Here is a 15,650-nt window from a genome sequence, read left to right on the forward strand (position 1 = left end):
GTGCGAATTTGATGGAAAGGGCCAGAAACCATCTATGTATGCCTATATCCTGGATAACATTATTACAATCTACGGGGAAAATATCAGTGACAACTCAATAATGAAAGAATCTGAAGATCTTATAAGGAACGTAGCTCCCATGTTATCCCAGCCTGCTTGCAATACAAAGGGAAATTCTCTGCTTAAAGTGGGTTGGTATGATGCTGCCTCTCATAGTGCCAAAAAAAAGAGATTGTGGTTTGTTCCAACAACCCACAGGGGAGTGACTCCTACTACTAGCATTAAGGACAAAATATAAAGAGTTAGGTGGAAAAAAAAGAATTTGCACGTGAGCAATGGGACAAGTTATATGGTGCCCTGCAGACCTGGGATGCTTGCTCTTTGGGGATAGAGAGCCGCCATGTAACATCAGCGAGAGTGATTAACTTACCCATTTTTCTAACCTTTATCAAAATGAAATTCAACCAGCCCCTAGTTCGATAGTATATAAGCCACTTACCCGAGCCACCCTTGCTTGGTCAATTATTATTGAACCCATTCCAGGAATGGGCAGACCGTGAAAATACAATCACTTATCTACACGGGGGGATTTAGGTCAAATAGGGGTATGATAGACCACTGTTTTATCCTGTTTTTGATCATTGCGAAATACACTTCACTGAAGAAAATGTATCTTTATGCTGCCTTTCTAGACCTAAAAACGGCATTCCATGGTGTTTCAAGAGAGCAACTGTGGAATATTCTGCTGAGGCAAAAAGCACAGTTTGTACTGGTTGCAATTGTACGTTCACTATATTCCGCCAAACCGAACACTACTACTGTTAGATATGGGGCAAGGGGTGAACAGACACAGTACTTTGGGGTCAATATAGGAGTAAGGCAAACCTATAGCCTGACCCCATTCCGATTCATTAGCTACATGCAAGAAATTATTGATGAATTGATGAGTGGGTGCCAGGACAGCCTTGAGGATGGACACAGATAAATATCCCACTCTTTTTTACGCGGATGATGCGGTCCTGCTAGCTACAACACCACAGGGCCTGAAGTGTGCTTTGACCATCTTCGAAAACAAATGCTCTGAATTACACCTTTCACTAAATTTGGCAAAATGTAAAGTGATGGTTTTCAGACCACAGCATGCAAAAAGGAGAACAGCAAAACTGCGTGACTGTTGTGATAGTATTGAACAAGTTTCACATCATGACAACCTTGGAGTGCGGTTTGAAGAATCTGGTAGCTGGGAACCACAGGTTAAAAAATAACTATTATCTCTCAATAAATACTTTGTTGGAATTTCGTCCTTCCATACGAAACATGGCAGGGGGCAATTTCCCCTGCCCTGCAACTCTAACAAACAAGCAGTCCCAGCAGCCATGTATTGCTCGGATCTATGGGGACATACCAAGTCCCTCGATCTATGTACATGTGAAAATAAATTTCTAAATAAATTATCACTCCTACCAGTGTCAGAACCATCAGCCCTGGTACACCTCGAAATAGATAACGGGGTCACAGATTGGATTTTGAATAGACCAGTTATGTTCAGGGTCAGGATTTGGAATGGGGAAGGGTTGGAAGTACATAGGAAGGCGTTCTCACATGTAATGAGCCAAGAAGGGGGGGGGGAAGCCTAAAGTGGTTAGCACATGTGAAGGACTGTCTCGTAGAATTAGGCATGCCTGAGCTATGGATTGAACCCCAGGTACCATCGGTATGGAATTTGACTGTCTTAAGAAACAAGGTTAAAAAGCAAATGCACGATAAACTTAGAATCGATGCCACAAAACTGAAGTTTGGTGGGGAATACCTTGATACCACAGTAGAACTGGGGTTCAAGGCTTACCTTGACTCCACTCTTGTGACCTTCGAGAAATCTCTTTATATCTGCTTCAGGCTTGGATCCCTACCAGTAGCTTGCCTAACTAGGAGGTGGCAGGGGGCTGAATCAGAGCTGTGCCCAATGTGTGGCTCTGGATCAGAAAATATGCTGCATTTCCTATTATTATGCACAAAACAAAACAGAGCGTTTGAGACGCATGTACCTGCGACGTAGTCTGAACAATGCAGGAATTCGCCAAGCAGTGCCAGCTCTACAATTCCTGAGCGATAGCCTCCTCCCCTATGTGGTTGCTGGCACTGCGCATTTCATCCATAGGGCATGGCTGTTGAGAGGTAGGACTATCAAGTATGGCCCTGTCAACATAGATTTAGGTGAGTGAGTCGGTGGCTGTGAGCTCTGCTCTCCCCGACAATAACTGCACCTATACCATGGCAGGAACATAGCCATAAAGTGACAAACAATAGCAGGGATTCTTACTGTGAAGTCCAGTAGTTATAGTCCCTTGTACTGTAATTCCCTGATTTATTCACCCATTATGTTGTAAATAGTGTACACTGTATGGATCTCTTTTATTAACTGCAAATATTTTTACATTTGTATTCTTTCTGTATGAACTGTATTTTTATAACCTAAAGGTAAAATGACAAATAAAAGTATGTTTTGATGATGATATGGAGTATTTAAGGCATCTCCTGGATGAGGCGCGAGCATACAGAAGGGATCTGGCTGCCTTTCTTTGACAAGTATGGACGATAGCCTGCCGTCTGAATGCAGGGAAATTATATAGGCGCTCATTGGTGGTGGTAAAGAAATGTCGGGAAGTGGTTGTACTGCATATAGGGGGGAGGGTGAAGGGGTAGGGAGATGGTTGGAAGTTGAAGAAATTGCAAGTTGTATATTTTGATGACAAAGTTGATGTTTTGGAAAATGACAAAAACCTGATTTTAAAAAACAAAATAGCGCTGCTAGATACTCTTTAATTGTCCCAACCTGGAGCCCCAGATTAGCCAGCTTTAATAAAGATACAACCATGGGCGAGCTGCATGTAAAAGGGTCCACATTCTTATACCTGCACAAGATGCAGAACTTGTTCCAACAGCAGCGGCATAAGAATTCTGTTGTTGGGCTTCTGGCCGAAAGCAAAATCTGCATTACGTCGCCCGGGAGGTCCCAATCCTTATATCTCAACCTCTCAGAAACCATGCGTGAAGTGTCTTGACTGCTGGATGGAGAACATGACCCTCCTCTCGCGAGAGAAGGTCTTCTCTTTGTGGAAAACGTATTAAAGGGCAGATGGACATGTCCAGAAGGTCCGGGTACCACGTCCTCCTAGTCCAATCCGAAGCAATTAGAATAATGGATTTCCTGAATTTTCTCAACCTCCTGATCACTTGAGGAATGACGGGGACTGGAGGAAACGCAAAACTCCCAGTCCACTACGAACGCATCTCCTAGAGCTCCTCCTGGGGAAATTCCCTGGAGCAGTACAGTTCGCACTTCCGGTTGAGACTGGTCGCAACCAGATCCACTTGAGGGGTTCCCCAAAGGGTGTTGATCTCTTGAAGGACTTCCAGAGCTAGTTCCCACTCGTGGGAGACTGTGCTCTGCCTGCTCAGAGCATCCACCGCCGTGTTCTCCTCTCCAGCTAGGTGAATGGCTGATAGGGTGATTCCTTCTTGAATTGACAGAACCAGAGCTGCATTGCCTCTCTCCGCAGTGGCAGCGACCCTACATCTCCTCTCTTGTTGAGGTAGTACATGGCCACTCTGTTGTCTGTCATTATCAGGACATTCTTACCCCACACAGAGGACAGAAAAGCTTTCAGCGCTAGTCTGATTGTCCTCAGCTCCAAAAGGTTGATGTGTAGTTTGGACTCCCCACCCCGTGAGTGAGGCGTCTGTAACTATCGTTATCTCCGGCCATGGTTGGCAAAAGGGTTCTCCCTTCAGAATTCCTCTACCATCATATTAGGGGATTTTAACAGATGGTTGGGGAATCCACTTGACCCGAAAGCCTCAAGACTGGTACAGCTACATACACTTAATCAGTTTACCGTGGAGAATGGGAGCAACCCCACGCATAGACAAGGGAACGTGCTCGACTGGGTGGCCAGTAAAAACCTTCCATTAGGGGTAGTAGACTCCCAGCCATGTGTTTGGTCAGACCACTTTTTTGCTTGTTTTGGTTTCCTTATACCGTCTTCTAAAACCAAGGAAAAGAATCCTTATCAGGTCTTTTGTCGTAACTTTGAAAAAGTACAACAATCAGATTTAAAGCTATGTCCTGAGAATCTCATGGCCTACACGCAGGACACAGTCCATCCTGATCATCTATCAAAATTTGATACATTTTTTACCACACTCCTAGACTGAGTTGCGCCGACTACATTAAAATCGGTCAGGGAGAAATGTAGTAACCAGAAATGGTACACTCCTGCCTTGCTGTATCGAACAAGGGAAAATAGAAGGGCAGAAAGAGCTTGGTTGAAAGATCAATCTGAGGTGAACAGAGATGAATGGAAATCTCTGGAGATCTATATAAAAAGGAGATTATTCTAGCTAAAGGCATGCATTTGGATAATCAAATTGCCCAAGATAAAAATAATATGAGCAAACTCTTCCAGACTCAGAGAGCTAGAGAAACCTAAGGTTATGTCTCAACAGAAAGAGCACTCAGATGCAGATTGTGAAGCTATACAGAAAGCCTTTGCTTTGAAAATATCATCGGCTTTATCGCAAATCTATTAATTTAGACAATATGTCCTCTACACAAACAGAATCTAGGTGTAGAGTTGGCTAAAAATATGCCTATAACTTTCTCCTTCAGGGTCATATCAGAGGAAGCACTCCTACATATGATGGAGAAGATGTAACCTTCAACATGTGAAGGGGAACTCCTCCCTTCTAAGATTGTCTTAAACAACTATTTTTACCTTTTTTATTTCGCTTGATAAACGCTAGCTTTACGGAATCCTGCATGCCTGAAACACTAAAAAAGGTTTCTGTAACGCCATTGTTGAAAAAGCCAGGTCTTGACCAGAATGTGCCGGCAAATTTTCGACCTATTTCTAACTCTCTGTTTCTTTTAAAAATATTGGATAAGGTGGCTACCTCCCAGCTTGTAGAATATCTGGAACTGTCTGGAAAATTGCACCAAAATGAATCTGTGTTTAGAACTGGCTACGGGACCGAGAGTGCACTTTTGAACATGAAGAATGAAATGCTTCAGATTATGGATAGGGGCAAGGTGGGCTGCTGATGTTGTTGGACCTATCAGCAGCCTTCGACCATGTGGACCTTGGGAAAATATTGGCTGTCTAGGCCCTAGAGCGCTCTTACTCCACTCAGGCTATGAATTAGTTAAAGTATTTTCTACCTGGCAGAACATCTTTTGTAGTGTGGGGTCATGCTCACTCCCCATAGGAACTACTGGAATATGGAGTCCCACAGGGCACGTGTTTACCCCCCTCTTTATTTAATATCTTTTGCCGCTCTCTTTGCGAACTCAGACCGGCTGGGTGTGCATTTTAAAAATTCTGCAGATTACACACCAAGCTTGTCTTTGAGTTGAGCAGCACGTAGACTGAGGATGTGGAACACAAAGTTTACTCAGCAATCAAAAATGGGATGCGCTTCAACTCCACTAAAACGGAGCTCGTGCCTTTTGGGTCCCCCAGGCCAGATCTAAATTGGACGACCAGTATGAGAGCTTCCCTATTGATAATCATACTATCAAAATGGTAGAGTGAGTTAAAACATTGGGTGTCATTTTCGACGCCTCTTTGAACTCTAATCTGCACACTGACAAGGTCTGTAATAAAGCACAAGATCTTTTCAGGTTACTCAAGAGAGTGAAACCATATGTAACAGAGGCTAATTGCAAGAACCTCGTGCATGTGTTAATCGTGCAGAGGATTGATTATTGTAATGTCCTGATGATTTGAGATAGTAAAAACTGTATGAGGCACCTCCAAGTTCTCCAGAACGATGCTGTGCGCATAGTCACGGGGATTCCTAGACATCGGTCCATCACCACACATAGGAAGAGTCTACATTGGCTTCCAGTGGAAGCACGAGTCGGTTTCAAAGCCTTGACCATAGTCCATAGATGCCTTTATGGCAAGGCCCCGGACTATTTGAGAGCTTGTTGCAATTCAGCATTACACTAGGTCCACTAGAGCAAATGAGTCAGTGCGCCTATTTGTTCCAATAAGGAGAAGAACTAGGGGCATGGGCAGATCATTTGCTGTCCGCACTGCAATTCTCTGGAATCAGTTACCTAAGGAGTTGTGCTCAGAGACAGATTCAGGAAGAGGCTAAAGACCATTCTATTTGAGTAGCCTCAGTTGTTGCTTCATGCCTACCCGCTGCTTGCTTTCCCCACTCTTGATGGGTTCTCGGCACCCTGATACCTGCGGGCTTCAGCACCTTACAAATCCAAATCAAACAGAATGTTTTCCTCGCAGGCCCACAACAGAAGATCCTGTCTGACTCAGCTCGGAACCTGAAGGTCTGACACCCTGCCTGAGAATTGGGACCATTGAGTCCTGAGAGCCCATTGGAGAGATCTCATTCTCAGAGGGAAATGCAGGATTACACAAGGCCGAGCAACCTCAAAAAAAGAAAATCGAAGGCTGGAAGACGATGGGCACTCTGAATTTGGGGACCATCTGCAGAATGTCTTCAGCCCTCACCTCATTGGCAAGGCTTTTCCCAAGGATGCATCGAGGACTGCCCCAATGATATGGAGCATTTGAGATAGTATCATGTGGGACTTCTAGAAGTTGAGGGAGAAGCCCAGTCTGTGGAGGCAGTGACAGGTGGAGCGGAGATGTTCCAGGACCTGTTCGGGAGAACAAGCCCTGATCAGCCAATCGTCCAGGTAGGGGTAGATATGAATCCCCCTCTCCTGAGACTCGCTGCCACCACCGCTATCAAATTGGTGAAAACCCTTGGGTGGAGGTCAGCCCAAAAGGCAGTACTTGAAACGGATAATGAGAACTGCCAACAGCGAACGTCAAGTACCTTCTGTGCTTGTGATGGATTGGCACATTAAAGTAAGCATTCTGAAGGTCCAAGGATACCATTCAATCCTTAAAATTGGAGGGCCTGAAGGATATGAGAAAGGGTAACCATCAAGAACTCGTCCTTCCTGAGGAACTTCTTCAAGTCTCTTAAGACCAAGATGGGTCTCAATCCTCCGTCCTTCTTGGGGATTAGGAAGTAAGGGGAGTAGCAACCCTTGTTCCTCTATGTTACAGGTACGGATTCTGTAGCACCTTTCTCTTGCAGGGTCAACATTTCCTGCAAAGGAGCGGATCTGGAATCCCGAAAGAGTTGTTCCCCGGTGGATGTTCCCAAGGCCTTTTACAAAAGGAAGGCAGTAACCCTGGGCTACTGTAATGTAAGTGATTTCAATCCGGCACTTCACCTAAGTAAATGCCTAGCATGTAATGCACAACTGAAACCCTTATTTATTTGTGTCTAAAAGTTCTTTTATTCTGAATGATGTACCACTCATATCACGCCCTTGTCTTGGAACCCCCCCTCCCCCCCGGTCACACTGAACCAGGAATCAGGCTGGTTTGCAAAGTTAAAATATTTATTTATGTTCACAATATAATCACACTATGTTTAATGGTTATACAATAATCACCAATGGGGTGAGGTAACACTAAGCTTTAATCACAAGGAGTAATAGTGAGCACAAACAATGCAGCACAGAAGTAATACTTTTGTGGTTGTTTGTTCAAATCAAATAGCAATGTGGTTACTATTTCCCCCTGCAAACCCCTCAACCCCCCAATATGCAATATAAAGAGATAGAAGGAGAGAGAGCAGGTATTCAGGTATGCAGAATTCAAACAAAATGTCAATCCCAATTTCCCCCCAGCAAACACAAGAGAGAGACAGAACTGATTGGCAAACTGTCAAAATGGTTTTAAAGTTACCTGAGAATGGATTGGGTAAAACACTAAATCTGGTTTAAATCACTGAAATGGTTTAAATTCTAATGGGAGCCGCCTTAGATAGTTACAGGCAAACACTAGCAATGATTTGACACTAATAAGCAATGTGAAAACTTGAAACTGAGGTCGGGTGCAATGAAAAAGTTGTTTCACACGTTATAGAAATTTTGTAAAACAAAATTTGCGGCAAACATTTCCGTGCATGGTAATCGCGATTGCTAGAACTATATGGATTTGAGATGCTGTGGATGTTAGCTACAAGGAGAAGTTGAAATTTTGTTTCTAGCTTAAAATTTGAAGAGGGTATGGATGTTTTAGTGGAGGTTGTTTTTTTCAAATAGACACAAAAATGGGAAACGGAAATGCACTTTAACAAGACAAATGGAATTTCTTTACACTAGATTATGACTAGAGATAAAGAGAATGCCACCCATGAATCTCCATCAATCCTGGCCAGGGACCCTTCATGTGGTGGATAATCAATTTCTTTCTGCTAGTGATACAGTCCTATTCTATGGATACTCACTATATATGTTTGAACTGTCATGATTCCTGCCCCACATGTCCCCAGCCCTCCAAGATGTCAGGCTGGAGCCAGGCCACGATCACCTACATGGCCCTCAAGGGCCTCTCCATCACTCCAAAGACCCACTTGGAGGCAGACTTGGCACTTGAGGCACCAGACTCACTCACTCCCATAGGATAACATTGGGGATTGGACTTGTAGTGCATTGATGGGGACAAGATGGATGCCCCCACATATTTCGGTTCCCAGAACTGCATGTGCGGTCTAGTCTTTTGGGTGTGGTTCAGCCCAGAGACACCTGGGATATCCAGAGACTATTTAAGCCACACCCAGGCTGAGAAACATGCTTGGCGTTTTCTGCACCTGCAGCGTGACACTCACCGTGTTCGGATCGGTCTCCAGTAGGCCTGCATCTTTCTTCTGCGCTCAGCTCCTGCAAGAACCTAAGGAAAAGGGAAAAGAACAGAAAACAGGCATTAGTAAGCATTCTGCAAATCTTCGCTTATGTTTAAATACTGTACGAGCTTCAAACGCTTACCTGAACCCCAGCCGCTCTGGGGGAACTCTGTCTCCGGAACTTCTCATCCATCTGCAAGAGGGAAAAGACACTCCAGGTTAGTGTGGAAACATCTAGAGGCGCCGCATACCGTGCTTACCCACCGCATTTGTTCTTCATAACCGGCATCCACGCTGAAAATGTTGCAGCACCTAAAAGACACAGAAAAATAACTCAGTTCAATACAAATACGAAAGGGGTGCATCGCGCTCTCACTCACCTTCAGCACTACTCATCTCAGCAGCACGCCGCCATCCCTGGATGCCGGCCATCATCTAGGGAAGGAAAGGAACGAAGTTAGAGAACTGTTCAAAAGACTCAATATACTTACCTGTCGGACTCTTGCCAGTGAAGTAACTAGGTAGCAACGAGCCCGCATCAATCAACGCACCCCTGCGCTGAAAGCAGGATGGAGAGCACACTATCCAAGAAAACAAGGTGAGCTGTGGATCAAAGGGGAGGGTTGGACCCTGGGGAAGAAGGGGTTCAAGCACACAGAGACAATAGGGAGTTAAACTCTACCAATCCTGTGTTTCAGGCCCAGTCTCCAGTGGAATAGCCTCCAGGGAAGGGTTTGAGGTCGTAAGAGGTCAGAACAGGCTGAGTGACGGGTCCGTAGATACCAGGTGAGCGTTACATGAACAGAACCGTCAGGAATTCTGGTCCGTCAAGGTTTCTGGACAGGAATTCTGCTGGGCACACCGGACTGGGCAGCAGGGCGCTCTGGTCTGCACGGCACAGCACGACTGGACTGTGTCTGCAATGGCTCTCTGGTCACAACACAGGACAGCACGGCACAACTGGATTGGGTCTTTTGATTCTGGTAATAATTCTTTTAGCAGGAAAGCAGTTACAGCACAGCCCGGCTGTTTCTTTTGTTCCCCTTAGATTTAGGGGATTCTTTCTGGTTTTTGAAATTCAAGGCCTAGTTGAAAATGGTTCAACTAATGGAATGGGCCTTTCTGCTTGCCAAGTTTCTGGAGCCTGGACCAAGAAATATGGATGGTTCTGTTTCACGGTGCTTCGCCAGCTGTCTTTATTTATGCATATGATAAGGGGGTGTGTATGCTGGATTATCCTAAGCGCGCCCCCTTTCCAGGCTATTGGCTAGAGTCTCCTCTCTCCCTTGATTGGAGGAGAAAACAGGGTGTCAGCATGATGATGTGGGTTTATGAGTCAGAGAATCCTCCCCTTGCCTTTTGAACATAAAATCTACTTTTAGTACAATACATATTTACAAATTTGCAACCTTTCTAACAATAACATATATAGATTACATATTTTATGGAGTAGATCCTCTTCCAAGCCCGTCGCTGTAGGATCTTAGGTCTGCTTCTGACAGAAATGTGCCACTTTTTTCCGGAACGCATGGTCCAATTTCGGAGCACATTTCCACAAATGTGCGCATTGTATATGGGCATAAGTGTGTGAAGTTTCATACTTTTGACATAAATACATTTGCTGCAAAACCATAATTTCCACGGTTACTTCCCAGAACATAGCACAGAGTTCTAGCACCTCTTAAAATGTGCAGCCAAAAATTAAATTCACAATTCTGGGGTTTACATATTTGTCACAATCTTACACAGTAAATTATCAGTCTTTTTAAAATGTGCTTTTTGTACTTGTGAATCAACAAATGGTTGTCTGTCCCCGCCTCCTTCCTCTTCTTGCAGCTCAAGAGCAATCTCCTCCCATTTCCTTCTGGCAGAGGCCATTTACGATCCTTCCTAATTAGCATCTCCTTGAGCTGGAGGAAGTCCATTGTCCCCTTCCCACAGCAGCCCAAATTCTCCTCCCACCCCTTAATCATCACATGGGTGTGAGTTCCTGGTGGAGCGAGGGGCCTGGCCTTGTGGGGGGAAGATGTTATACTGGTTTGGCTTGGGGTCAGGCTTACATTCAAATGTCAGCTACAACACTCATTTCAGCTTCTAAACCATGAGATTTAAATAGTGACAACCTAGGTCTCAATGACAGGTCATTTAAATTTCAGACATTAGATTTCAGTTGTAGAGGTTTAAATCCTTATGATGCAATCCACTGACAGCTGTCATACAGGCGGCCGCTGGTACTGTGTCACTTCATTCAACAAATCATCACGTTCCTCCACCTGGTCCCTGCCTTGGTGCGGTATCAACGGATGTCATAAATGTCTGGAACAGCAGCCATTTTGTCAAGCTGCCTTCCACGTGAGTGTCGTGTTGCTTGGCTAACTGGGGCCAGCCCTGTCCAGGACTCTTGAGTGTGGATCATGAGGCCTACCCTGTTTCTCAGGCCGAGACCTAGTACGCGTATCGCCCTCAGTGGATCTGCCGGTAGAACTGTGTATAGGTGCACCATCGGACGTGTTGCCGGTAGTAGGGCGTGGCCCCTTGGGTGAAGACCCAGTAAAAGAACCTTCCGGTCCCTCAGCACTGTCACTGGCTGCCGGCCGGTAGCTGATTTAGCCTTGGTAGTCATGCTGGTATGAAAACCTGAGCGGTCCTCCTGCGCCGGCGAGTCCCTGGAAAGGAGTCTCCCTTGCAGGGTCCGCTGGAAAAGAGTGGTCGTAGTGCCTGGATCGACGAAGTCCATCAGGTCCTCTGGAGGTGATCTCTGCAAGAGTTCCCTCCACCTGGCTAGTCTGTACTTCAGAGACCTCAAGGAAAGCGCGTTGCACGCGGTACAAGCTTGCCAGCTGTGGTCTGGGCCAAGGCAACGTAGGCAGAGGGGGTGAGGGTCTGAAGTTGGAAAGAGTCTGTCGCAGGATGGACAACTGCTGAACCCTGTAGAAGTCAACATGAACTGGGGAGGAGCGTGACATCTGACGACCAAGTACCTGTGATAAAAAGACAAAAAGACAGAAGAGAAGAAGTGGAATTACATGGCCAAAGCCAAACCGAGGAGCGCTGCTGAATTCGTCCCGTTCCCGTCGACGCGGAAAAGGGGACTGAGGTTTGGCGCCAGAGGGCAGAGTCAGGGCAGCGCACCCCCATGCGCCTCTAAATTTAAAGGGGAAGAAGGTTTTTTTACTGGTGATAAAGATTCTGTCTCCCGTCCCTTGAAAGGGACGCCCATCCAGTATGGAGGAAAGGGGATGGGACGTAAGAGTATTGTTGGTTATCCAGACTATTTAGATGTGGTTGTGGCAGCCTGTACCACCAGACTTTCTGGAGTAGGATGTTTGCTTAGATAAAAGGGATCATTGTTTGAAACTCTGTATTTGCTTGTCAATTCTTTATTTACCGCTGGAATTAATTCCAGCGTCTCCCAGTTGGCATTGACATGCCTTTGTAAGGCTACATGGAAGGGAAAAATAGGGTCCTCCTAAGGTGCATTATCTAAAATATCTGTAAGATCATCCTGCTCAAAATGTGGTGCAGGTCTAGTCCATCCCACATATTCAATAACTCTAGACATTAACTGTACAACCCATCAGCATGGTCTGAGGGATCTGGTCTGCCAAATTCAATTTCAGGAGAAGTATCTATCCCACTTGCAGTTTGTAGAGTCTTAAAGATCTTTCATCTTTGACTCCTCTGATATCAGAGCCTCTGGAACACCTGGAGTCCCATATTGCAACCCAAAGGGTCGTGAATCATCAGATGAGGGCTCATGTTCCTCATAAATGGAAGAAAGTGACTTAAAAAAATTATTTTCTTGGTAGTGAGAGAAATGAATATCTAGTTTTTTCAACTTCATTCGAAGATTTTGTCACATGCGTCGAAGTCTTCAACGAAGTCGATGACTTCGACAACTGAGGTGTTGAAGATTTTTTCGGCAAGTATGTAGAAGATTTTCCCTTCAAAGGAGTTTCTTCTCGACTCAGAAGGTTCTCGAGGAGTTTTCTCCTGGACACCTGGGCCAGAGGGCGTACAGGTTTTGTCCTTTGCCCTTTCATTATCGGGTTTCTCGACAAGGGCATGACTCTTACTCTTCTTCGAGGGGGTTGTGGCTGCATTCTCAAAGATATGAAGCATTTTCAGTCTGAATCTCTCCCATTCAGCCAGTGAGGCCGATTTGGTCGGGCAAGCAACCCGTTTAGGGGAGGAACTCGATGACGAAGACAGCGACCTATAAGACCCACTCCTCGTTTTTAGCTTTCTTATAAGCAGAGTCGCCTCTCGACTCGTCAGAAGATTGCTTTTTCGACAGAGTTGGTGAAAGGTATTTATGTGACCTACCTGCAGCTAATTTCACTCTTTGTTTTTTCAGGGCTTTCACTGTCATCGAAAGGAAGGATTCACACTGATGTCCTGAGATCAGATCCGAAACACCATAGATACACCTGACGGGCGTCTGTAAGGGACATTTCACCCTGCAGTCATGGCATTTCTGGAAACCCCGATTTGGGACGAAGATGCCATATTTTTTCAAAATAACCGCAGGTTCACGAAGGAACCGAAGGGTGCCGATCTTCCGAAGCAATAGCTCTCGCAGAAAAATAGAACTGAAGCCAAAGGTCGCTGAGTGCGCTATATACCAGTGATAATGTCAACATCAAGATGGAGGCCCTCGAGGGACATCGAGTTTAGAGTCAACGACCTGCAGTGCCACCTGCTGGAAAATATTTCTGAAGCAGCTAAAGCTGGATATGTTTATATCAAAAGATGAGGAATACGTGGGAGGACACAATCCATTCGAAAATAATGTTATAGGAAACAGTATGCCAAAGCAGGATGAGTTCATCCAGTCTAGCTACTGCCCCCAAGAAGGGGATTGAAAAGACTGTATCAGCACATTCCTGGTCACCACTTCTCTCAGTGATGAGGCTTCAGTGAGAAGGGGTACAACCCTCTGTATTTCTGCTCCCCATCAAGAAAATACTGAGGGAGCTGGGCACCTTGCTGACTGATGCCTCCACCTTCTTACAGGCCCACGGATTGGAAGGGTTGACGTTCTCTGCCATCTTACTGGCTGTGCCAGGGCCTGGTGTGTGTGGGATGAATGCCGTCGAAACTAGAAGGAGCTGTGGCCCAGCTGTAGCAGTTACACCAGTGAGCTGGGTATACCTGTCCAGTGTCCAAGACTTTCATGATGGTGGCAGATCTGGGGGCAGGGGTCTGTGTTTTGGCTTGATGCGGACTTCCAAACTACGTTCCAGTGAGAACCCCAGCTCCTGTCCTGACATCTCAGCCTTAAGGCCGGTCTTAACCTGCTTCTCAACATGTTTGCATTTTATGGTATGTTTTGCGCTACTTCAGGATGTATTGATGTGATTTTCTGGTTTTGTAAAGGTTTGTTTGTAAACCAAATGCAAATAAATACATACAAAATTAAAAAATTGGGGTCATATATCCGGTCTGGGAAGCTTGTGGAAAAAAAAAGACGAAGAGGAATAGCATTCGCCCACTAGTTGTTTAAGAATTTGAAGCATTCCACTGGCTGGAGCTAGTAAAAGAAGGTTCTGCCACCTCATAAACCGAGAGCGCAGTAACCTGAAAAGACCATTGCAAGCCACACATAGGTTTCACTCATGTTCTGTCTACAGACATTCCAAGAATGCATTTCACAGGCAGGATAAATGTCTTCCATAGGACACACAGTGGCTGGACCTCCAGCTACAGGACAGATAAGGACCTGGGGTGCGGGATGGGGAGGGGAGATATGAACAAATTGTAAAGAATCATTTAAGTGCTAAAGTGTAGCTGAGACCCAATGCTCCAACCCCATCTGCATGGATAAAAGGCTTGCAGTTGGGGTGGAGAGCATGAATGAGAGGTTTTGTGGTGTATTTGGCCACAAATGACCCACACAATTTTTCATGTAATGCTTTTACACATCATGCTTGTGTCCCATCTTTTTCACTGGGACAGTATCCCACAGGCCAGGAGGGAAGTGGATAGGATTTAGGAGTACAGCGTAAAATCAAGTTTCACAAAATCTTAATTTAGTGGTAAATGAAACATATCAACCTTTGCAACATCTACATTTTGAAATTGAGATATCAACAGCATTTGCCACCATCTATACTTCAGGGAATAGGTAACATTGATGTGTTTGAGCATTTTCACAGAAGTGACGCAAGTCAAAGAAACCTAAAGGTAAATTGCATTGTCTATTATGCATACTTTTTTCAAAACTAATTTGATGAGTATAAAAAACAGGCATGGCCTGCCTACATAAAGTTTACTATAATAACTTCAATGATGAAATAGTGAAAAGAGGCAGCAGAGATTTTATAAATCTATCGAGGAACTAAGGTAGATGTTCACACCCCGGTGCTCCTTCAAATTAACCAATCCTCCCGGGTCAATCCTTTAGATGAGTAGACTTACAGTGGCATTTAACCACCATTCTCACCGGAACTATGAACTTCAAGAAATGTACAGATGCACCCATAATCTTTGAACTGAACAAAAGTACCAAACGCCAAAGTGGGCATGAAACAACATTTTCAAACATTCATTAATATTGCAGTACTAACATTCCCCATCACACTGGTTCACTTGGGCATCTTTCTTCTGGTTAGGATTGATATCCAAGAATGGCAGAAAGCAAGAATCCATCCAACATTGCTTGCTTTCAAGTTATAGGCATATGAAGTCTTCCACTTTCAACAACACTTGTCACTTGGATAGTCCTTGCTCCAGCACTGAAAGCTAGATTCAGGTTTTATTGTGGATGTCATAACAACCCTTCAAGGCTAAGGAGATTAGAGGGGAAATGATGCAGGAAGGAGCAATTTACGTCAAAGGGTGCTATAGTAGGCACTACTGCGAGTATTGCTCAATGAGCAGACTAGATGGAGGTGTGCGATACTGTGCTAAGGTGA

The 15,650-nt window shown here is 45.0% G+C and overlaps 1 protein-coding gene across 3 annotated transcripts in view; it reads right to left on the minus strand.

Moving 5' to 3' along the window:
- CEP350 (centrosomal protein 350) overlaps nt 1-15,650 on the minus strand; it is a 2,433,119-nt gene that overhangs the window by 175,024 nt on the left and 2,242,445 nt on the right. The window lies entirely within an intron of this gene.

This window comes from Ambystoma mexicanum, chromosome 1q, assembly GCF_040938575.1.
Source record: "Ambystoma mexicanum isolate Mex_15411 chromosome 1q, UKY_AmexF1_1, whole genome shotgun sequence".
NCBI classification, from domain to species: domain Eukaryota; kingdom Metazoa; phylum Chordata; class Amphibia; order Caudata; family Ambystomatidae; genus Ambystoma; species Ambystoma mexicanum.